General features: G+C 31.5%; 1 long non-coding RNA gene across 2 annotated transcripts in view; it reads left to right on the top strand.

Moving 5' to 3' along the window:
- Window positions 1–8,247: 8,247 nt before the first annotated feature.
- LOC143057751 (uncharacterized) overlaps window positions 8,248–24,244 on the top strand; it is a 54,717-nt gene continuing 38,720 nt past the window's right edge. Inside the window, exons 1-4 of one of the 2 annotated variants that reach the window (XR_012972812.1) lie at window positions 8,248–8,442; window positions 10,525–10,686; window positions 12,195–12,542; window positions 21,844–21,905. This is a non-coding gene — a long non-coding RNA (uncharacterized LOC143057751). The remainder of the gene's footprint in view (window positions 8,443–10,524; window positions 10,687–12,194; window positions 12,543–21,843; window positions 21,906–24,244) is intronic. The other variant, XR_012972811.1, reaches the window with a different exon arrangement.

Raw genomic sequence — 24,244 nt, 5'->3', positions numbered from 1 at the left:
TGAAATATCTAAATTAAAGTTTAGTTTTCAAAATATGAAGCACTGTCCATTGATATACTAAAACATATACGATGTCATTTGAGGCCTAGTTTAAAAAAGAAGTATTCAGCTTAACGCTAATCGTGTATAGTGAAGTGGTTATTTAAAGTTTCTATAAAAGGCACAAGTACGACGTATAACAAACCATACTATTATGAAAGCAATCAAATCAGTGCTAATTACCTTTCAGTGTTAACCGAATTATTAAATCTCTATGCGCCCACTGGTGTTTCTTCATTTTGTTTATTGAAGAATGGGATACGGTAAAAGTAACAGTACTATGATATTAAAAAATAGCATGTACCTTATTATCTAATTGGTTTTACCTATATCATTGTAGAAGTTAAGAGACTGTTTATGAGAAATTTACATCTCTCTGGTTAGATTCGGTGTCTTTACAAACACAATGATGAAAAGTGTTTCAAGCGCTTATCTAAACGTATTTTCTCAATAATGATGTCCTCAATTTACATATCACTTTTGTGCAAATTTTTCTCTTTCAATATTAGTATCTGTACTTGAATGTAAAATCAATCAATTATTCAAGAATATAAGAATTAGAGAAAATTGTATTCAAGGGACATTTTAAAATACTCAATTTCCATTCTAATGAGCCGGAATTAAACTTAAATATGATCACAAGATATAGGGATTTCGTCGTGAAATTGAAGTAAGTGTGATACTGTTACATTGTATAGTTATGCTAAACAGATTTTCAGGTTAACTAAATACGGTAAATTAAAAATAAAAATGCATTGATATGTATTCATGTTTAGTGTTGAAAAAGTATGTGTTGTCATACACATGTTTAACTCTTTAATCAAGTAATTTCAACATAATAATTTCTCTCATATTCAAAACAATATTAACATCTCTATTTTAGACTTTTAATAATTGGGTTTTACCTTCACTTCTTTATTTATCCTGTCAAGAGGTTTGTTCTGGAAAGTGCAAACAATTACCATATTAACTTGACCAATGTCATTTTTAAATTTCATATGCTTTTGTCAACACTTAATACACAACAAACCAGTTAAAGTCGGAAATGGCCTATATGTGTACTCGGCTGTACTGATTTTTACATGACCAGTCTGAATAGTTCTGAAATTTACTTGATGTTACTAGACTGTAGTCTGAACCATACTTAAAAAACTGAACTTGTACGCGATCTTTACTCGACCAGTCCTAAACCATTTTATACATGATAAACGAGTATGAACCATACTCAGCATAGTCTTATCCATACTCGACCAAGTCCAAACTATAAGTCATAACCAACCTAGACCTGATTTGTATATAAATATTTATATTGTATTTCATCCATTTACTAACTATTATACATACATACACAGATATATACAATGTATAAAACTGAGAATTTAAGGTAGAGTGATGGTATACCGCTATATTGGATTGTACAATCACAGTACAAAATCGGTCAAGTTATTTGCCCAAATCTGCAAATTTGGAGACATGTTCGCAATTTACTGGACAGACTGTTTTTTTCGTATATAAAACACTTGGTGATTTATTGTATTTTTCAAAAATTGTTAAAAAAAATATCACTTGTTTTGTTTTTAGAATATTTTTTGCAAATGAGTTTAAGAGGAGATAGCTTGTTTAGTAAAATATTATACTGGACTAATAGGGATTTTTTAAAATTTTTACTTGTAGCAAGAAAACAAGTTCGGTGACAACATCTTTACTTTTTTATTTTTCTTAAAACATATAATAAAACCTATCTTCCCACAATTTATTTCAAAATTCTATCTCATAGAATTTTTTTTATGCACACAAATGTGTTTTTGTAATGAACAATCTAACCAAATTTATGCAAATTTCAACGACTCATAGCTTGAAAAAAAAGGCACGGTGACCCATACTTTTTATTATATTTTTGAAAAAAGCATAGTAAAATTTTCATTTTTACAAATTATAAGTAAATTCTGTCTCAAAAAGTCTCCACTTATGATCTACCTTAAAATAAAAATAAAACAATAAGATAAAAGAAAGTAATTTCTGGTTGGATTAAAAAACTATCATGTAATGATCTCCGTTTTCGTTAAATGATTTTTTTTACATGATATCATGTTTACATTGCTTATTGTTTCTTTGTACCTCAAACATAGTAGAACTTTCTGCTATTATTCAAATATTTTAAATTTTAATCATATTTTTTTATCAGAATATATATAAAAAAGTAAATAAAGGAACCTGACAACTTTGTTTTATAAAACCAAGTACTAAATATAACAATAATAATATTTGTTAATTTAAAAGCAATCCTTAATAACTTTACAAAAAAAATAATATATATTCCAAAAGTGCAGAAGAAATTCTTTTTGAATAAATTTAAATTTGTCAAAATTAAAGAATTTGCATGCAAGAAGCAGGTGTGTTTTACAGGTAAAAAGAAAACCCTATTCTTTCTTAAACTCGTGTATTACTGATCTAGTGATTTTAAAAGGCCTTTTAAAGTTTAACAGCATGTTGTAATTTTCAATGAATGTTATGTAAAATGTATTACTCTCTGACACGGTGTGATCTTTTTAATCAGTGTGTCTCAATCTATGTCTATTACCTTATAATTTACCCCTAATCAGAATAAAAAAATATATATTTCTTTAATTTTGTATTCCTTTATAATATAGATATATATATCCCAAATCATATTATTAGAAAAGATGATTTTTTAATGTAAGGTTAACAATGTCAGTGATTTATTAAAAAAATAGTTATATAACTGTAATTGTATAAAACCATGAAACCAATGTAGTTTTTATTTCTGAATTTATTTAAAGTTTTGTTGGAAAAAAAACACATGCCAAAAAAAATTATCCGAATAAGGTTTTATTACTCTAAGTATAAGGGTTTAATTTTCAGGCAAATTATTTTTTTATTTAACATAACTCAGTTTTCAAAATTAGATAATTTAGCTATCTCGATTTGATAAATCTGGGAATCATGTAAGATGTTAAAAATATGTTTGTTATGTGTATCTTTATTGTATTGTGGCTGTTGCCATATCAGTTAAAAAAAAGTAATTTCAACAATCAAAATCATAAAAGGTAGAGGTAATTTGGTCGAGTATGGTTCACACTGGACGAATATGGTTCAGACTGGTCGACTAATGTTCAGACCTTACGTTCAGTATGGTATAGACTGAAACAATGGGTCGAGAACTGGTCAAGTATTGTTCGATTACTGATCGAGAAAGGATTTAGACTGTTTCAAACTGGACGATTAATAGTTCAGACTATTTTCAGTAGCATAATTAGTGTCAGGTAAAAATCGGTAGAATCGAGTATGGATAAAACTCGGTCGAGTAATATTAAGTACAATTCAGACTTATTCAGACTGATCGAGTAAAACTCATTACAGTCGAGTTCAGATATAGGTCATTTTAGACTTTTACTGGTTGGTAGTGATAGGTCTACTGAATATGTCGAAACAATGGACTATGGCTACACTTTCTTGATTTCGAATAAAAAGAATATCCCAAAAATGAAAAACAAAATATTCAGTTATGACGTTCGGTTTCTGTTTTGTAAGTTGTTTTTCAAACAAGCAGAGAACAGTTTTCAATATGTAATGTAAACATTAGTAGTAAAGCTGTTGTTTGAAAGTTATGTTGTTTAATAAATTAAATTAATTACATAGTACAAAATAAAAAAGAGCAAAACCCTATTGTTTTAGCGAATGCGATTGAGAACAAAAACAAGGGGAATTCTATGACTGAGAAGGCCAAGTTCTAAATCATCTTTCGATTAATAAACTTGACGTGGTCCATTTAAAAAAAGTTTGAATTGCTGAAGTTCTAATTTTGCTTTCACGTCTTTTGTTTTGGAGGGTCGATTATTTGGGGAAACAAAACAAACAGTAGTATAGACCTTAACATAATCTGTTCATATTATGCGCTTGTCATATCTTATATAAAAACATTTTGTTTAAATTTGAATAAATAAAGAAAACTAAGGTCGATAAAAGAACGAACATGACATACTATAAAGGAAATGTATGAAAGTTCAATTTTACAGAAGAGTATAGAACTGAAGCCACAGTTGTCATTTGTCTATTTACTCGTAAGTATATGATACTGCTTATCATCCACAGTTTATGATACATTTAGCATATATAACTGCATCAAAGCAATATAAGAATAAGAATACAATCGAAGATAACTACTAATTGTTTTATTGACTTTCGTTAATAGCAGCCTATTTATATAACAGAGGTCCTATCCAGTGACTTCATCAGCTAATTCATTAATTGCACTGTGATGTCATAAAAACAGCTGGAAAATTATTTGAAATGTATAAAATGTTTAATATTTTTAGAATGTACACCTCTGAGGAGCCAAACATTTCTACAATAAAAAAATTCTGAACCTGATGTTTGGGTTTAAATGACTAAAAAAAAAACAATCATTATGGTGAAAAGGTGAAGAAAAATCATGTTTGCTTGCTATGACCATCTATGATGATTATCCCATTTTTCGTAATTTTTCTCTATTTTTTGGGCTAGTATAATAACTATCACAGTTTCACACTTCAACTTTTTTTCAAACTTTGAAAAAAAATGATGTTGATCAATTTGAATAAGTTTCATTTAAGATATATGTAGGTGTTAATATAACAACGTTTTATAACATTTTGTTGCTTTTTTTGTGTCAAATTTACCATGAAGTCAATTTTGGATATTCTTCATTTTTCTCCTTTTTTGGTGGAACAAACTATGATAGTATTCAAAATTCTTTGTTATAAATGATAGAAAAAAAAACATAACTAAGAAGTGTTAAACGATTTGGTTATTGTGTTTTAACACTTCTTTTGAGATTCCCGTTTTGAGCTATTTCGTGGCGGGCACAGTTTTGGTTGGAGGAAGCCAGAGTGCCCTAAGGAAAACTAACATTTCTAGTCATTTAAGCTTGGAGTCGAGTGCACCCACACGAGCGGGGTTCGAACTCACAACCTCAGAGTTGACAAGTTTGTGATTACACTGTAGTAACTACTTAGATCATTCGGTCACCGAGGCCATCTAAAAGAAAAAATTAATATTGGATACACATGTTTCTGGTAAGATCACTAAACCCATGTTCTCAACATTTTGGCTAATGAGAATGACTTGATTGGTAAAACAATTTGAAAATGATAATGCTTAAAAACTACTTATTCGTTGTTATTGTAAAAGCATATGTTTGTTCACAGAGTTAAGTTTGATTATGATTCTTTTTTAATATATTGATTTTTTTCCACTTGCTTCATAAGTATTGGAAATAATTTCAGAACGAGATTTCAACGAGACTGAAACGTCAGAAGAATACAACCTTATTAGTTATTGCGTTTACAAAAAACGAACTTAAGTTTATTTTTCCTGATCGAGTTAAACACAAGAAAACAATTATTTCATTCTTTCTCGTGTCACTGTATTTTTTTAACGTTTTTCTTTTTCAGAGTAATGGTTTATCCTTTATATGATCTGAAATTAATATTCAAAGCTCATAAATTCTTGTTGTCAGAATTTATTTGAGATACATTCTTTTTTGCAGTAGTTGCCCTTTTTTTATTCATCGCCAGTCACCATTTCAAAAGTAAGTTTAAAAACCGTTTATGTTGAAAAGTGGTTTTGTTCCTGAAAGGAATACTTTATAGAACAAGCATATTTATGATATACTGACGGACTTAATGTAAATACATTTAGAAACACAAATGTCATTCATTGCTGCATTGTATCAAACAAATGCAGTTCAAAAGTTAAATTTATTACCTTATGTGTAATGTTCGAAATCATATGCTTGAAAACATGTTATCTTTCTTACGCCTAAATAATTATCAGGTAAGACAACCAGTTCTGTTGGGCATGTTTGTAGATACGTGTTGATTTCTGTCCGACCCTCAAAATGTGTTTTTGGCAATTATGCGGTTTAAATTAAAATCTTTTCTGCGTTGGATTCTTCAGGATTTTGATATTTTGGGAACATCATTGGCATGATATGTTTGCAAAGACATTCGCCGACTTAATAAGCAGTTGACGATGTTGCCGTACACATGTCTCATAAATAACGTTGTGTTATCAAATTGTATAGATGTGGCGTTGTCACAAACTAATGACCCGGTCAGGGATGGTCATTCTCAAAATAAAATAATATTTTTACCGATTTTAATTTGAGTATGGATAGTAAATTGTTTCACGAAGAAGAGAAACTTTGAAAGATCATGTGTTGGTTTTAAATATCGCTTTTAGAAATTTCATTACGACTGAATAAAAATTGTATATATCGGCTACAGTAGTAAACTGTTGTTCAAAGGTCATAAATCGATAAGCGAAAACATATCCATGTCACAAATCAAAACCGAGGGAACACTATACGAGAAAAACAACAAAACAAAAAATAACCATTAATTCCTAAAAAAAAACAATATCAAACTAACATTGGAACTTACTAGTTGAAAACAACAGCAATATTCTTGAATTTTAAGAAAACAAGTTTTGGGTTAAACATTTGTGGCTAACCAAATCTCCCGCTTATACAGCAATGATAAAGTACCGATAAAGTGACTTAATAACGTGACAGAACGAACACGCAGGACAGAAAAGTACATGTCTGATACAATGTAGATATTGTGCTAGTACATTACAGCATTTAAATCCCAGAATAACTACGTACACCTTCAATTGATTTACCACAGTACAGCAGTACATCACCATATGACCGCAGGTAAAATTATGTCTTGAATGATTCTAAACAGAAAGTAGCATGATAAGAACTAATAGTAGTTATACGAGGATCAATCAAAAGTTGTAAAACAAATCACCAAAATGTGTGTTGTGTTTCCTTAGGCTGTGTTTACATTGACCTAAACACAGTTTTGTGTTAGTGTAGCTCACATGTAAACTAAACACAACTACGTTCCCATTGATAAAACTCAATGTTTACATGTAGTTTAAATCATGTTTTGTCTACATACAGTCGATAGTCAATGTAGGCCTGGTGAAGGTTAAGTGTACACAAAACTGGGCATTTAGAACACTAATTTTACCATGTATATTTAAAGAAGACACGATTTTGAATAAAATTGATATTTATAATAATCATTAATAAAGTTTTTTTAAAGAAATATTTGTCTTAACTTGATATATCTATTTGTTATAAAAACACTTTACGTATCTTAATTAACCCCTTATGAAGACTCAAAGCATCATCATTGCCGAACACAAAATTCATTTGAAAGGATCTTTCCGAATCGACTGGACATGCCCAGAAATATTTGCCACTGGTCATTACTCTCAAACAACGCTTTACTCATAAATGCTTACTAACAAAAGTGTGAGGTAAATTGTTTTATTTGTCTAGAATCTCAGATCCGTTCAAATATACTTAGACATAAAAATTACCCCTTCCCTTTGCCAAATATTCCTTGGAGAAAAATACCATTTGAAACAAACAGAATAGATAGAAATGTAAAGTGATCCTTTACATCTCAATTTTTTTCCCCGTCTATGAGCACAATGATGCAGCCTATGTTTTATAATGCGTAATCGAGGCATCTTTATTATCGTTGAACTACTGCAAATCATCAAAATGGCTTCCATAAAGGAGCAATCACTTAAAAAAAATGGGGGGGAGGGGGGTCTGAGTGAGATTTCTTTCACTCGAATATTTTTATTCTTTTGTTTTGATGTTAGCAATCAAATATTGAGTGTTTACAAGTGTGAACAAATCGAATATACAGGTAATTAAACAAGGTGTAGAGATGTGAACAAATTCTATGTGAAACCAGTGTAAATTACATTAAACTAATTGTAAACATGTTTACTGTACATGGCGTTTGATGTGATCACGGCATGAGTCCTTCAGTATATGTTTCTAGTCAATGAGTTATTTGACATAATCTACTACACACATTGGGTCGACAATTTTATCTATCTTTAATTTATCTTCTTTGACAATTATCCACCAACGTTAAAATGAAGTGGGTATAGGATCGGTATCTCTTACTAGACTATAGTTTGACATAAGGTTATTTGAAAACTTTAATGATGGTTCATAGAGACAAAGGAAAGTAACCTGCCTCGTATGAGTAAGCTCGAATATATAAACCATTTTTTACGTAATGGCTATCTAGATAACATTCATATTTCTTTTATTTTATAAAATTTTAATAGAAAAACAAACAAAAGACAGAATAGTAAAGGAGAGATGTTCTCAGATTTTGATTGAAGGAAGTATAAAACGATACGACATGCCCCTTCAAATTCTTGGTAAACATAATGCTGGAAAAACTAGCTTAAAGCATAGAATAACTCATGAACTGTTTCAAAAAGTGCTTCCTTCCGATGAAAAGGACATTGAGACCAAATGCAAAGTGGATATCAATAACGGAGAGTGGACTTTTTGTGAAGGTAGTAGCTCGTTTAGTTTGAGATTTTTGTTTGTTCTTTTCTACATTACATTATTTATATTGCTGCAAAGTAACAAAATACATATTTAATTAAGGTAGATCATAAGTATAGACTTTTTGAGACAGAATTTTCTTATAATTTGCCAAAATGAAGATTTTTCTATGCTTTTCTCAAAAATACAATAAAAAGAATGGGTCATCGTGCTATTTTTTTAAGCTATGAGTCGTTGCAAATTGCATAAATTTGGTTAGATTGTTCATGAAAAAACAAATTAGTGTGCATAAAAAAAATTTCTATGAGATAAATTGTGAGAAGATAGATTTTATTGTATGTTTTTAAGCAAAAAAAAAAAAGAAAAAATGGTGCCACCAAACTGTTTTCTTGCTACAAGTAACAATAAAAAAAATTCCCTATTAGTCCAGTATATATCTCTTACTAAAAGAGTTATCTCCCCTTAAATGACTAAAAAAAATAGAAAAAAGTATTCTAAAAACCAAACAAAATGACATTAGTTTAAATATTTTGGATAAAACAATAAATCACCAAGTGTTCTTTATATACATAAACAGTATAACTATTAAATTGCAAATCTGTCTACAAATTTGCAGATTTGGGCAAATAACTAGACCGATTTTGTACTGTGATTGTCCAATCCAAGATGGCGGTATATCATCAACCTTAAAATCATTGGACTATTTAAGACTTTATTAAAATGTTCACTTAGTTGCACATGTATATTTGAATATGTAGTAAAATTGCCAATGAGACAACTGCCCACAAGAGACAAAATGCAAAGACTAAAGGTAACAAAACGGCTTTCAACAATGAACAGAACCAATATCAAATAGTCAGCTATAATAAAAAACCGAAATAACAGTTATAAAACAAGAAAACTATCAACAATTTTTATGTACAAAACAATTTAAGAAAAACAAATATCATATACATTATCACACGACACTGAACCGCAGGCTCCTGACTAGGGACAGGCACAAAAATAATGTGGCAGAGTAAAACATGTATGCCACCACTAACCTGATACAACAGTGTAACATTACAACATAGAAATACACACTATAAAATACCCATTGAAATGGCTTAATTCATTCAAAAGACATACTAACACAAGTAAACATACACTGAACGGATGAATTTGATACATGACATAATGTTCAATCAAAATCAATAAAATAAAGGGTAAACAGTTAAACGAAAACAATTTTGTTGTAAGGTATACAGTATGATGGAGAACGGAAATATCTAAAAAAAAAATAATAATAATAATAATAACTTTGTTGTACAGAGTACTAGAACAGATGTGAAATTATACATGTTATATTGTCATACCAAAAAATTGTCAAGTTGGTATAGTTCTTGTAAGGCGGAGGAAAGTTATAATTTCAAAATTAAAAGTGTCTTGTTTGTCATTGAGTCCGGTACTGAGTTGACTGTGTATGTCAAATTGGATGTATCAGTAAAAAAAATTAACGCGGAGAAAGACGTGTCTGTTATTTCTTTACTTCTCTAGGTCTTGAAAATATATTAATGAATCTCTATCAGCAATGAAGGACGTACAGTCGTCTTTTCCTATAGGAATACTGACAACTTGTTAAAAGGTACAACAGTTACTCCAAATTCAGTATTCAAAAATCTTAATAGAGAAATATCTTTTTTTAAGTAAACTATGACCGTCACTAAACTCTCGAGCTCGGTAAATAAAAGTAATACATAGATATTGTTCGTTGAAATTCAGAACGTCACTACCGACACGGACATTACAACACGAGTTGTGATATCTGAATACATTATTAAGTTGTCAAAGTAACACTGCCATCTCAAATAAGGGAATATAACAATAGGGAATGGATTTATCAAGCATTTAACACTTACTAATTGATAATTTTTTGGAAATTCTATTAATTAGTAGTTTCTGTACACTAAATACAAATACTAAAGTTAATCTAATACACCATACATGCATTCTGAAAATTATTTTGCTGTGTTTTTGAAATAACATAAAAGAATCTTCCATTTGTACATTTAATGTATAATATTCTGGCATACTGTTTAAACACTTTGAAGGGGAAACACCAGATGAAAGGATTGGTAGAGCAATGCGAAAGCAACCCGAGGAATTAGGCATCACATTTCAGTCCGTACAGAACAAGATCGATTGTTCACAGGAGATACAGCATATATCACACTCACCCGAAACGACAGTGCAACATAACCAAGCGGAAGGAGGTAATTTTTATAACTAGGTTTAAGGGTACATCTTCAACAGCAAATATACAATCATGAACAAATGTTAAATATTTCGGATAACTTATAACTTTCATCAGTAAGATGTAAAAAGATTCTTATCTTAACATGTGGTTATAGTCAAACTGAAATTATGATATTGATCGTTATACAAATTATCACGTAGCAATACGTATACGCAGGTAAATTGTTAATCAATCTTTGGAAGGAGGATAAAATTCCTTACATCTGTAAACGTCCTATTTTTCTTTCTGATTTACTGGAAACAATTGACGATAAGGACTCTTACCCATGCCATCTTTGGGGACTGTCCTTCACTTTCTTAGCGAAACAGTTTCCCGAGCAAGTCTATCGACCCTTAACCAACCCTCGTTGTGGTCTATGATAGTGGTGGTAATAAGTTGAGATTAGTTTTGGCGTACCAAGGGGAGTTGCAGGTGTAGTCACTCTGCTTATCATTCATGCGTTTTTTGAATCGCTGTTCTGTCGCGCCAACATACTGCATGCCACATCGACACATAAGAAGATATACAACATTCTGGATTTCGCAAGTTACATTGCCCAATATAGTCTACACAAACCCAGTGAATGGAAAGGACATTTTGAGTAATCAGTATTTGGTTACAAATCATATATTATCTGTTACCAGACGACTTGCACCATTCTGCAGTTTAACCATCTCATCGTAAATATGTTTGACGACATTAAACGTATTCATCCTTGTAAACCCATAAAGTAAACAGTACCATTACTTATCAGATATGTAAGCATCAGAAGACAGGCTTTCAAAAAATATGAATATCAGATAAGCCTTAAATGTGATTTCAAGGAACTCATCCGCCAGAAGTTTAATTTCAGTTAAAGAAAAAAATGAACAAAATTGAGAATATGTCTTACTAGTAATTGATATCCAGCACAAGCGTTGCCTATGATTTGTTTTTTGGCAAGTTGATATTAAAACATAAAACACTCGCAATTTTAATTTGTTTTAGCCATGAGTGTACTGTTTGTTATTTATAGTAAGGTTTATGTCACATAGTCAGAATTTCGATGTTTCTTTTGTTCAAAAAATGAGATACCATATACCTAACCAACTGAACAATCTTGGTAGTATATAATTGACATCGACTGATTGTGTTTTCTTGTAACAATTGTATCGTCAAGGGAACTCAGCAAATGAAATAGGTGGCGATATTTTAAAAAATAAAGAGGATTTAGATCGTAATGCACGTCTTCAATTCAGTTCAACCAACACGAACGGTGTAAAGCACAAGCTAAAAAAATTCAGATTATCATATCCAAACATATGAAGGTTATTTTGACATTTTTTTTTTCATTAATCATAAACTTAACATAGTTTTTTCAAAGAGAATTTTTTTTATATAATTAAGCAAACTTCCTGCTTTTATCAGTCAGTATATCTTCACTTAATTTAATTCAAAATAAATATCAACAGTAAAGTAATGAAACACTATCTTTTTTTTTTGTAGTCAAAATACAGAGCACACATGCATACAGAGACTCAACTAAAACGTCTCGAGTAAACTCCAAAAGTAGATATGACAGCTGTGAGGTTTCTCGCAGTGCACATCAAGGGAATATGACTGAACAAACGAAAACTCTCACAATAGAAAATGAGACTACAGAAACTGTTTTAGAAAATGGATGCAAAGACAAGGTTTCACAAAGGGAATATGCAGACTGTTTTATTATGGACTTTGCGGGTCATAACGAATACTATTTAACACATCAATCTTTTCTAACTAAACGTGCGATATACTTGGTGGTATTCAGTTTAACGGAAAACAATCCATTTGCCGAAGACGTTGATGAAACAGGTTGGTAACTCGTTATGACAGTTTCTAAAAATTCTTCTTTTCTAGATAACATTGAATTCTTGAATTATTTGATTTCGGTGGAAACGCATTGCTAGTTTGATATGTTCTTACGCATTGCACACGTATCAATGTTCACAGATACCTAAATAATAATGCCAAGCGTGCGGTTTGTCTTCGTTAGACTTGTCCGCTTGAGTCAAAACAGATAGAAGTACAAATTAATCGTTAAATTAAATCCATTGAAAATCATCAGTTCTAAATCGTTGTGCCAAATCTATATTATTTAATCTTAGCTCGGAAAAGAAAATTAATGTTTTATTTTTTTTTTAATGCAAAAAAGATTTAATTCACAAATTTTGACTGTGTCGGTAACAATTCACTTCTGCCTGTCTTAGAAATAAATTGACAGCAACTTACAAAAACTAATGATTTGGTCATTACACAAACATACAACAAAAAAGAACCATCAACAACGAAAATCGAGTTTTGGCTTAAATGTGAACCAATGCATTCCGTTTCCAAGCAATGTTATTAACAACTTACGACTTTTGCAATGATAAATCGGGGGATGATAAAGTACCCTTATCTCGGAATCGTGTCCATGTTTAATTGTTACAAAAACCGAAGCAACATAACTGGGGAAACCTTGCTTACATATATTTTCATTGGCAGAAGAAGGGAGAAATGATAGTAATGGGACGGAAAAGGCAGTAAATCAAACAACACACACATTGCCACTGCCATTCAAACAAATTAAAACTCAGATAAAAAAATCTCTAAAAAATTATGTATGGGTCAATATAAAAAAAAACACCTTGGATTAAGTTGGTTCCTGCTTCGAGTTAAATCAGCATAGAGGTGATGATCAGACACAGACTTTTTTTTGGGGGGGGGGACATGAGTAAACAATAAAATACAACATTGGTCATTGGGGACAACTCTGACAAATGTTTGGAAGTCATTTGTGCGTTTAAACCTAGTGGAAATTGAAACAATGATCAAATATTAATAATACTTACCTTTGGTTATGCGAAATGATGCAGAGGCATGTAATACATTTGTTGAGTTTTACTCTATCAATAATTTAATTAAGGATTTACATTTTTTAAAGATTCAAAAGTTTAAACGGTAATAAATCAATAACATTCATACAGGAAATGTCTGAATAAAAAACAAACTATTATACCAGCTGACTATGAGGTATGCAATTTGCTCAATGACGAAGGCCATACGGTGACCTTTATTTCTTAACTTCTATGTCAATTTAACTTTTATGGAGATTTGTTTCATTGTCAATTATACCAAATCTTTTTATTTTCAAATATCCTGAGGATTCGTTTTGAAATACTTGACACCATTTAGACGAAGCTCCGAAAGTTTGAGAGAGAAAAAATGAATTAGAAAAAAACAGTTCTGTTATTGCCATTATCGTAATTTATTTTAATCTTTACAAAAATCATTTACTCTTAATCTACTTTGCCAAATGAAATTAAACTAAGCCATATTGATAATGATTAATTTAGTAGTACCTTCATTGAAAAATGTATCCGATGACTCTGCCCTGCAACAAACCTGGTTCCCATTGGTGAAATTGAACATAGAGGGTTCAAATGATCACAACTTAAGGGGCACTAACTGTCGAATTCATGTTCACCATATTGACTAAAATTCTCATATTTGAATTATAACCATGTAAAACATCTATCCATATTATATCTAAGGTCGGAAATAAACAATTTACAGGGAATGGGCTCGATAAATTGTAGCTTCATTTTGTGTGTATTTTAATCATGACGCCATCTAATTAACTATTGAGTTGACCCCCCCCCCCATTACCTGCGACGGTCATAAAATTGATTAAAACATAAAATATAGATATAAATAGAATGTGAATCCGTTTGATTTCCAGGTCTGTAAATAAAGGCAACAGTAGTATACCGCTGTTCAAACTCATAAATCCATGGACAAAAAACAAAATCGGGGTAACAAACTAAAACTGACGGAAAATAGATGTTTATTACGGTTTTTTTTCGTGTATAAGAAAGATTTTTTGTGGATCGAATCAGGCAATTAAATGCTTTACCTTGGTTTCATTATTAATGTTGACACTTTTTTTCTCTTAAATATCCGGACACGCACAATTCAAGCGTTATCTTACTTTAGCTACGATGTGAATTGAAGTTCACATAAAACGGATTCAATGTTTTCGACATTATCATCAATGTTTGTGCAGCATTATACAGAAAAGATAGAGATAAAATTATTATAAAAAAACTAAATCTTGATAAAACACTATCACGTCAAGAAAGATAATTGTTTATGATTATAAAACAAGCTCGATTTTTTTAGATTTACCATTTAAGTAATTGCTTTTTGGTTTTTGGAATATTTCTGCGTTCAAGCATATAACATTTATTTTTATTCATGGGCATTATGAATTTCGTCTGTTTGTCCGTGCGTTCGTCCGCCCGCTTGTCCGTCTGTCTGGGTTCATCTTAAATTTTTTCAGGCTCATGATATTTTTTGATAAAATGGAAGTCCAATCAACTTGCAACTTAGTACACATGTTTCCTATGGTATGATCTTTCTAATTATAATGCCAGACTAGAGTGTTGATATCTATTTCACGGTACGCTGATCATAGAAAAGTATAGTGCAAGTAGGTTATCCCTGTATTATGGACACATTCATGTTATAACTTATCTCACTAAAAGGATCATTTACTGCTCTTTTATATGAAATTACATGACATTGAAGATGGATTACAGTTTTTTTCGCATTTCTATTGCCACTGAAAACAAATTATGTTATTGCTCAAAGAAGGAGCATTTTCTAAAATGTAAATTCTTTCAATATTTTAAATTTAGACGATGCATAACATTTAATCATTCTTTGTTAAACATTTATCATTTTGAACATATTTGATATGATTGTAAGGACGAATCTTTCAAGGAATTTGAATAAACGTAATTTCCAGAAAGAAATATTCAAAAAGAACTACTCCAACAACAACAACAAAATATCAAGTGACTTGTTTGTATTTCTATTTTAGAAACATCAATTTAATTGGATAAAATAAATTATATTGCAAAAATGTTCCGGCGAGAATAATGCAATATTATTTATTGTTGTAAGTAAATAAATGAAAACTACTACTCACATTGTTGAATAATGTTAGATGATTCAAACTCTGATTTAACTTCTAAAGTAGAAAGTGGTTGCATTTTAGTTTACATAATTTATTTAATAGCTTTTCTTTGCATAAACTATACATCTTATTTATACTAAATCGTTCATCTGTAATAATCAATCTAGTGACTATTCGAATGTAGTTTAGATCAAAGGTAACTAAATGTTTACTATTGAGGTCAGGAATTTTGTAGTGAGGGTATAGTGTAATATAATGCAAAATAAATTAACTGTGATCAATTTTACCATCTGCCTTAGATTTAATTCAAATTATTAATCTCACCTTTGAGGCAGGCTACTTTTTTGTGAATATTAATAGTTGTCAATCATACTGGTACGGTGTCAAGTCTCGTACTTGCCTTTTGAATGAAAATATTCTGAACAAATTAAGTATGAACATGTTTTCAGATATCACCAAACATCCTGTGACTAAGTTTTTTGAGGTACTTGTTTTTACGCAACCACGTAATATTGATAAATTACTCAAATAGTTCTTTTTAACTGCTTGAATTTGATATATATTACCTTTTCAGTGATTTTACATTATTTCATAAATAATAGTATTTTATGATACCGAATTAGACTATTTACCGGATTTGTTATCTCATTTGCAACACGACGGGTGCCACATGTGGAGCAGGATCTGCCTACCCTTCTGGAGCACCTAGTTTTTGGTGGGGTTCGTGTTGTTTATTCTTCAGTTTTCTTTGTAGTATCGTGTGTACTATTGTTGGTCTGTTTGTCCTTTTCATTTTTAGCCATGGCGTTGTCAGTTTATTTTCAATATATGAGTTTGACTGTCCCTCTGGTTTCTTTCGTCCCTCTTTTATGAATGTTTAACAACAATATAAATAAAAGAAATATTCATTTGACCACATAGGTCAAATTTTCAAAATTTTCCATCCAGGTACAACATTTAAGACCGTTGCAGACGACTCAAATTTGTCAGTGCCACCCCTCAATCTAAGAATCGACTAAGCTCGATGGATATTTATACTTAAGCATTAAATCTCCATCAGGGAATTTATATTAAAAACATGCTTTAAAAAGGGTTTCTGTCCACTTCAATGAATGTATCATTTAATTTATGATATGGTATTTGTATTTTTTTCTGAATACCCCTTCACCATCAATTCGACTATACTGATTATGTATGTGTTTTGGTCGATTAAAAGTGTGAGAGATCAAACTGTGTAAAGCAATACGACATTCATTTTACATACATAATCCTTTCTTATTATATAAATAGATTTTTTATTTATTTTCAATAGTCTACATAACTGTTACTGTTACCTCTAATAGTGATAATTATTATATTATGGTCATCATACGGCTTGACTGCGGATGACAATGTCCCTGTTTAACTTTACATACACAATATATATATATGGGGAAGAACCAAAAATTTGCGAAAGCAAATTTACAGATCTAACATTGTTGGGTTGATGTTTAGACGAGTTGTATATACATTATGTACACAGCCATGTATCACCATCATTGATGGCGATCCGATGGATACATCTGTTGTAGAGTTGTCACTGACTCAGACGTACTTATAAATATAATTATTTTCTGTGACCGTATATTGCATTAATTTGTAGGATCCTTTACTATAGATAATTTAGCTGATCTGTAACAATAACATCTTCATGCCTTATATATCATGTACTGTAGTACGCCGCTAGATTAAAACTGACGTGGAAAGGTAACACACGGCCAGCGAAAGCTCTTTTTTTGAGAGCCCAGGTGGTCGTGTGGTCTAGCGGGACGGCTGCAGTGCAGGCGATTTGGTGTCACGATATCACAGTAGCATGGGTTCGAATCCCGGCGGGGGAAGAACCAAAAATTTGCGAAAGCAAATTTACAGATCTAACATTGTTGGGTTGATGTTTAGACGAGTTGTATATATATATTATTTATTTGCAATAGTCTTCATAACTGTTACTGTCAGCTCTAATAGTGTTAAGTATTATATTATGGTCATCATTCGGCTTGACTGCGGATGACAATGTCTTTGATACGGAAGATTTCCTTTTAGTTGTTGTTCCTTTTTGATTCAAATATTTAGTATTTTCGCAAATTTTATCCCTAGAGTATTGAACATTTTTTACATCACTTATAATAACAAATACGAGCGGATGGATCCAGACTTTTTTACCGGGGTTCCGATCCAAAGAGAAGGTTTGGGTCCGACCCTCGTACCTTCCCCTCCATAATCCGCCACTGAGGTGGACATGATTCTTGAATCGAGGAATTATTAGAAGTGAGGTTAAAGGGAATTTGGAGTCGGGCTTGAACCATGTGACGAAGGTAGTAAAATAGAAAAATTCTATATATCACAAAAAAAAGTAATTGTGATGGAAGTTTGAACTACCCGAAATTCACCCCTCAATTACAGGGACGGGAACCAGACGAAGAGGATTCCTAGTGTATTGTAAATATACCAATTATGATTTCAAATACGAGCGGGTGTATCAAGCCAATATTTAAAGGGGGTTCCCGACCCATGAACAAAGGGGTTCCAACCCTCGGACCTACCCCTTACTAATTCGACCCTGAGGTAGACATGATTCTTAAATCGAAGCTTGGGAATGAGTGGGAGTTAGGTTATTGGTAGTCGGGAGGAAACCAGATGACGAGGGTAGTATAGCCAGACTATTTGGTGGGTATTAGAATGACGATTCACGTAGGTATAAAGTTTTACAATTTAATAAACGATCCGGCAACAAGAATATAAACGATGTTACAATATTGAGTCCGGTGTTTACGGTTCGAGAACCTTTCCAAAACTGAATATACATTATTCTTAAGAAGTAGTATATAGTAGAAGATATAAACATTTTCAACCAAAAGATAATTGTATGGGAATATTTGAGCTAATATTGACAATAAACAGATATGATAATTAGAGTCAGAAAGCTGATAGTCCAAATAATAAAAATGCTTTTCATCCGGTCATATCAGTAAGATAGAAAAATTCTTGTCGGGAACCATATGAAGAGGGTAGAAAACAAGGGATAATCTATGCCTCACTGACACAAAAAAAAATGTGTAAAGGAAAGAGAATTGGAAATAATCCCATGTTCACTCCGTCAATTATAGGGTTAGTGAATTAAGTCAATAAACGAATTGAAGAATTACGTCCTTAAGGTGGTACCTAACACTACAGGGAGATAACTTGTAAAATCAGCAGAACGTTTTAATGACGTTGTGTTCTTAATGGAATATTAAGCTCCTCAATGATCAAAATAAGTGTTTGACAAACTGCTAAATAACCAGTGTAATTTTTCTGATTAAACGGTTGGTTCAATTCTTTTGATTTTTTTGTATTTTTGTCAAAGGGTCAAAGTAAATACTTTGTCAAAATTTTAAGAAAATTAAACGAGCCAAATTAATTTTAGTTAAGGTGTTAGGTACCACCTTAAATGAATTTAGGGATTAAGTCACTAACTAAATAAAGAATTAAGTTTTTTTTAGGTTTCTGATAATTTCTTTCCCAAAGTTTTATTGGTACATTGTAGTAATACTTTTAGCTCTAAACCAAACATCACTTAAACTATCACTGAGTTAGTTGATTAAATGTTTTAGCAGTATACATTTTCATACGCCTGTATTTTAAGACGGGAAAAAAATATGGTGTATACCGTTGTCCTGGTCTTCAGTCTGACACGATCTGGTGGTACAATAACTACAACCCGCTGTTAATATTTCACAAGACACTTTGGTAAAATATTTATTTATTAATATCTATTGATTTTTAGAAATTTCGGATTTAATTTTTTGAATATAAAGATGTGGTGGTTGCAGTCTTCCGACTATAGCTCAAAAATACTTTCACCGCTTTTTGTGTAACTTTGATAAATAGTTTAAATCTACTGATGTAATGCCCCTTCCAATTTTATAAACTTCAAATTGTACGTTTTGACCAATTATTGGACTTAATATAAATTTTCAAGAAAGGGTGATTTCCACGTATTCGACATATAGCTCAGTTTCATTTTCACCTTTTTAGGAGATGCCGTTTCCACCCATATGTCCCATTCAAATGTATTGATCGTTCAAAAAAGGGGGAAAGGAGGTTTCAACTCTCAAAACCCCCTCCTTGCCCCCTATGATCCGTTCTGGAATCGAAGCCTGGGAATGAGTGGGAATTGTTTTAGAGGGAATTGAGAGACAAGTAAGCAGAAACCAGGTAACGAGTATAGTTAATAAACAGCTGCGCCATGAGCGCATGATACGCCCGACGTCTTGTGTGGAAGTTTTATGCAATAATCATAAATAGTTTCTGAGAAAGTTTTAAGCAATAACCATTTATTGTTTTTGAGACACGGTGGGACATGTGAAACCCCCTTCCCCCCCACCCTTTTTTTTTTTTACAAATATCACTAAAATAAAATTTTGAATCAAACCAAAAAGTATACAGATCTTTAAATTAGTATAGCAAAGAAGTGTGTACAGTTTCAAGCAATAATCATAAATTGTTTTTGAGATACGGTGCGACATGTAAAAAAAAACCTCCCCTTTTTTACAAAATACTCAATAACTCAAAAATAAAATTTTGAGTCATCACCAAAAAGTATACAGATCTTTAGATTAATATAACAAAGAAGTGTGTAAAGTTTTAAGCAATAATCATAAATCGTTTTTGAGATACAGCACGACATGTAAAAAAACCCTCCCCCTTTTTTACAAAATACTCAATAACTCAAAAATGAAATTTTGAATCATCACCAAAAAGTATACAGATCTTTAGATTAATATAACAAAGAAGTGTGTAAAGTTTTAAGCAATAATCATAAATCGTTTTTGAGATACGGCGCGACATGTAAAAAAACCCTCCCCCTTTTTTATAAAATACTCAAAAACTCAAAAATGAAATTTTGAATCATCACCAAAAAGTATACAGATATTAAGATTAATATAACTAAGAAGTGTGTAAAGTTTTAAGCAATAATCAAGAAACGTTTTTGAGATAGGGTGCGACATGTGAAAAAAAACACACCCCTGTTTTAGTTACAAAGTGCCGTAACTCAAAAAGTTTAAATCTTATTTTCACCAAAAAGTATACAGATCATTTGACCATCATAAGAAACAATTATTTTAAGTTTCATGAGATTTGGATAAGTCGTTCTCAAGTTACGGTGCGACATGTTTACGCCGGACAGACGGACGGACGGACGGACAGACGGACAGACGGACGGACACCGGACATTTGTATACCATAATACGTCCCGTCAAAATTTTGACGGGCGTATAAAAAGGGATAATTTATGCTTCATCAAAAAAATATTAAGGGAGAGGGAACTAGAAATTACCCAATGTTCATCCCGGAATTATAGGAGCACAAACCAGATGAAGAAAGTAGGAAACAAGGGATAATTTGTTCTTTACTGAAAAAAATCAGTAAGGGGGAGGGAAGTGGAAATTATCCCATGTTTACCCCAAATTTATGAGGTACAAAACAATACATGATTTATATGTCATATTACAAACATTTCCAATTTTGTATGGTTTCAGAGGAGTTGCGGCCCAACGAAATGTGCCACTCTTCCTTCAGTAGTTTATATCTCATGTCATTTTAACACAACATTGGGATCGTCAGAAGAAAACTCTCTTTCGATTTGAAAAAAAAAATGTTTCCAGTGAAAAAAAGATTGATTCAAAGAAAGTAAATCATGATTTATAACAAACCTTTCAAAAATTGTCCGTTTATAAATTTTCAAATTATAAAGAAACCAAAAGGATTCAACTCCCTCAGGTAAAGTTGGCATTAGAGGAATTTGGCTTTTTATTTTAGGTATCTTTGTCATATAGCTCTTCAACTGTTTCGATACTTACACATCCCTCGGATTTCAAATGTTTGACTTTTTTGTTTAGATAACATTTATCAAAAACTGACATACGATGAATAATGATATGGTCATTTCATTTTGTGTGCTGATGTAACAAGAAAAACGTGCACAGTTCTTTCATCTGTTATAACACTGTAACCAAAACATAGCGGTCGAGCTTTGGTGCAATACTATTAGAATATTTATTTGAAAATAAAGTCATAAATACGGGGGAAAAATGTATATCCAGGAACTCTTTCTTAGGTAGTGTGGTATTTTAGAATTTCAGATACATCCTGGTATAGTTGTTTCCTCTGGTAAGGCAATGCAAAGGATATAAAAGGTAAATAGAGGTGAAGGTTTTTTGCCTTTGAAAGTGTGTTGTTTTGTTTGCATTTAATATTAACATTATATAATATATTTCAAATAGATTAATATAACAGTATTAAATTCTAATAGATAGACATTTTCTTAACCGTCTTTCGTGAATTAAAGAAATTGGATCGAGGAGAAAAATACCAAGAACATTTGCTTATTTAATATCAGGTCTTTCCACTTTTCTGTGAAAAGACCTATTGAATTTGTTCTGATTATTATATTTTTTCTTTCGCGAAATATGTTTCTTGTGTGTAAAATTTGTTTGGCAACTTATTGTTATTATGTTATCAAAAACTTTATAGGCGCTTTTATATTTGACATGGCTCAGCTGAACAATTTTCTTTGAGATATTTTCCCGAACACATTTTTTCTTTTGTGTGTATCTCCTTCGCTACAATAAAAGATAACAACAATTTTATTTTTCCAAATTGCTCGTTAAATGTTTAGGATGTTTTGTTTAATTTTGACCGAAATGATTCTTAGATTCCATATGACAGTTATTTCCCCTGATTAATTAATTTGATATAAGTGATATCTATTTGTAATTGGTTAACCATAAGTGATAGAAACCTAGGGTCTATTGAATATGGGTCATTGGTCGAAAAAAAATTAGGTCAAGGTCAAGGTTAAAGTTGAAGGTCATATACGACATTTTGATTTTTGTTTATTTTTACTCCTTTTAAAAAACGGTATAACATATCGACAACAAATATTTACTAAATTGTTAATTGTTGTTGTCCACTCATATTTTTTTTTATACTAGTTTAACGTTATCCAAGACATAACGTTACAATCTATAATCTGACATTAGAACACTCAGAAAATGAAAATTACTTTCAATCGATAAAATAGTATCCGATTTTACTGTAGTTATATTTGGTAAACATGTAAAACGCATTTGCATATCAATCGAATACTCACAACAGAAAAAGATATCGGCATATCAATAATCCATTCAAAACAAATTTTTTGAAAACCTTTCCTTGAAAAAAAAAAGCACTAATTAGTTTATATTCCATATATATGCACTGCACGTGTTATCTACCTTCTTTGTAAACAAAGATACTAGTATAGAAAATCATTCAGGCGAAAACATGAATGATATCCGGATCAATGAAAATTTGTGTACTAACATAATTAACCATAATAGATGTGCTATACTAATGTTAACGAGGCCGGGATAAGGTACCGGTATTTGATGTATATATTAACAAATGTAAATATGTTAATAAAACTTAGTTTTAATGGGGGAAAAAAATGTTAATTGTGACATGTTGTTACACATACCTTTGGATTGAAAGGGTATGTAGACATCAAATGGGAGTTTCTCGCCTTTAATAATTTCACTCTTTTAAAAAAGTAACTATCCTTGCAAACGTACAACGAACTTGTGTAAAAGAAAAGAGGGACGAAAGATACCAAAGGGACAGTCAAGCTCATAAACCTAAAACAAACTGACAACGCCATGGCTAAAAATGAAAAAGACAAACAGAAAAACTATAGTACACATGACACAACATAGAAAACTAAAGAATAAACAACACGAGCCCCACCCAAAACTAGGGGTGATCTCAGGTGCTCCGGAAGGGTAAGCAGATCTTGCTCAACATGTGGCACCCGTCGTGTTGCTGATGTGATTACAAATCCGGTAAATAGTCTAATTCGGTAGCTCACATTCATGAAAGGTGTAAATGAAGGACTTTTAGCGGAATTAATTATTTGTACAGTTTAAAAAATAAAAGCAGTCACAACATATCTTGGCGGAAGCAAGTTATGCTAGTTAACCAGGTCTGCACCTCCTTTTATAGAATATTGTAGCAGTCCTGTGTGCTCTTGTATGACGGAATTTAGAACGAAATTGGTCGAGTAGAGACCTGGTATTTGCCGAGTTGGTCTAGTATAAAAAAAAATAACAGTATTTACAGTGATCAGGAAGCGATTGGGCATAAGTCGGTTTAATCTGAACCACAGATAAAACAGGATGGCGTTGATAATCAAACAATCGGATATTAGTCGAGCATAGATAGGTCGAGATGATCGAGTACTGACCGATCGAATATTTGTATTCAGATCAGCCGATCTTTACATAACCTTTTTCCAACCAATTGGACCGCTACTTGACGAATTCCTGATCTATTCTAGAGTGACTGTCTTTTCGAACCTTAAACACTGGACACTTTTAATTTGCAAAACACTCATTTGCAAATCCGCCACCGCCTCAAACAAGAGCTACAATATCATGTATATAACCAAAATGTGCAGAATTACATGGGATTCAATAATTTCATTGGTTTTCTACAGTTA

Source organism: Mytilus galloprovincialis, chromosome 13 (genome assembly GCF_965363235.1).
Source record: "Mytilus galloprovincialis chromosome 13, xbMytGall1.hap1.1, whole genome shotgun sequence".
Classification (NCBI taxonomy): domain Eukaryota; kingdom Metazoa; phylum Mollusca; class Bivalvia; order Mytilida; family Mytilidae; genus Mytilus; species Mytilus galloprovincialis.
The sequence above is the reverse complement of the archived record's forward strand: the minus strand, read 5'-3'. Positions and strand labels throughout refer to the sequence as shown.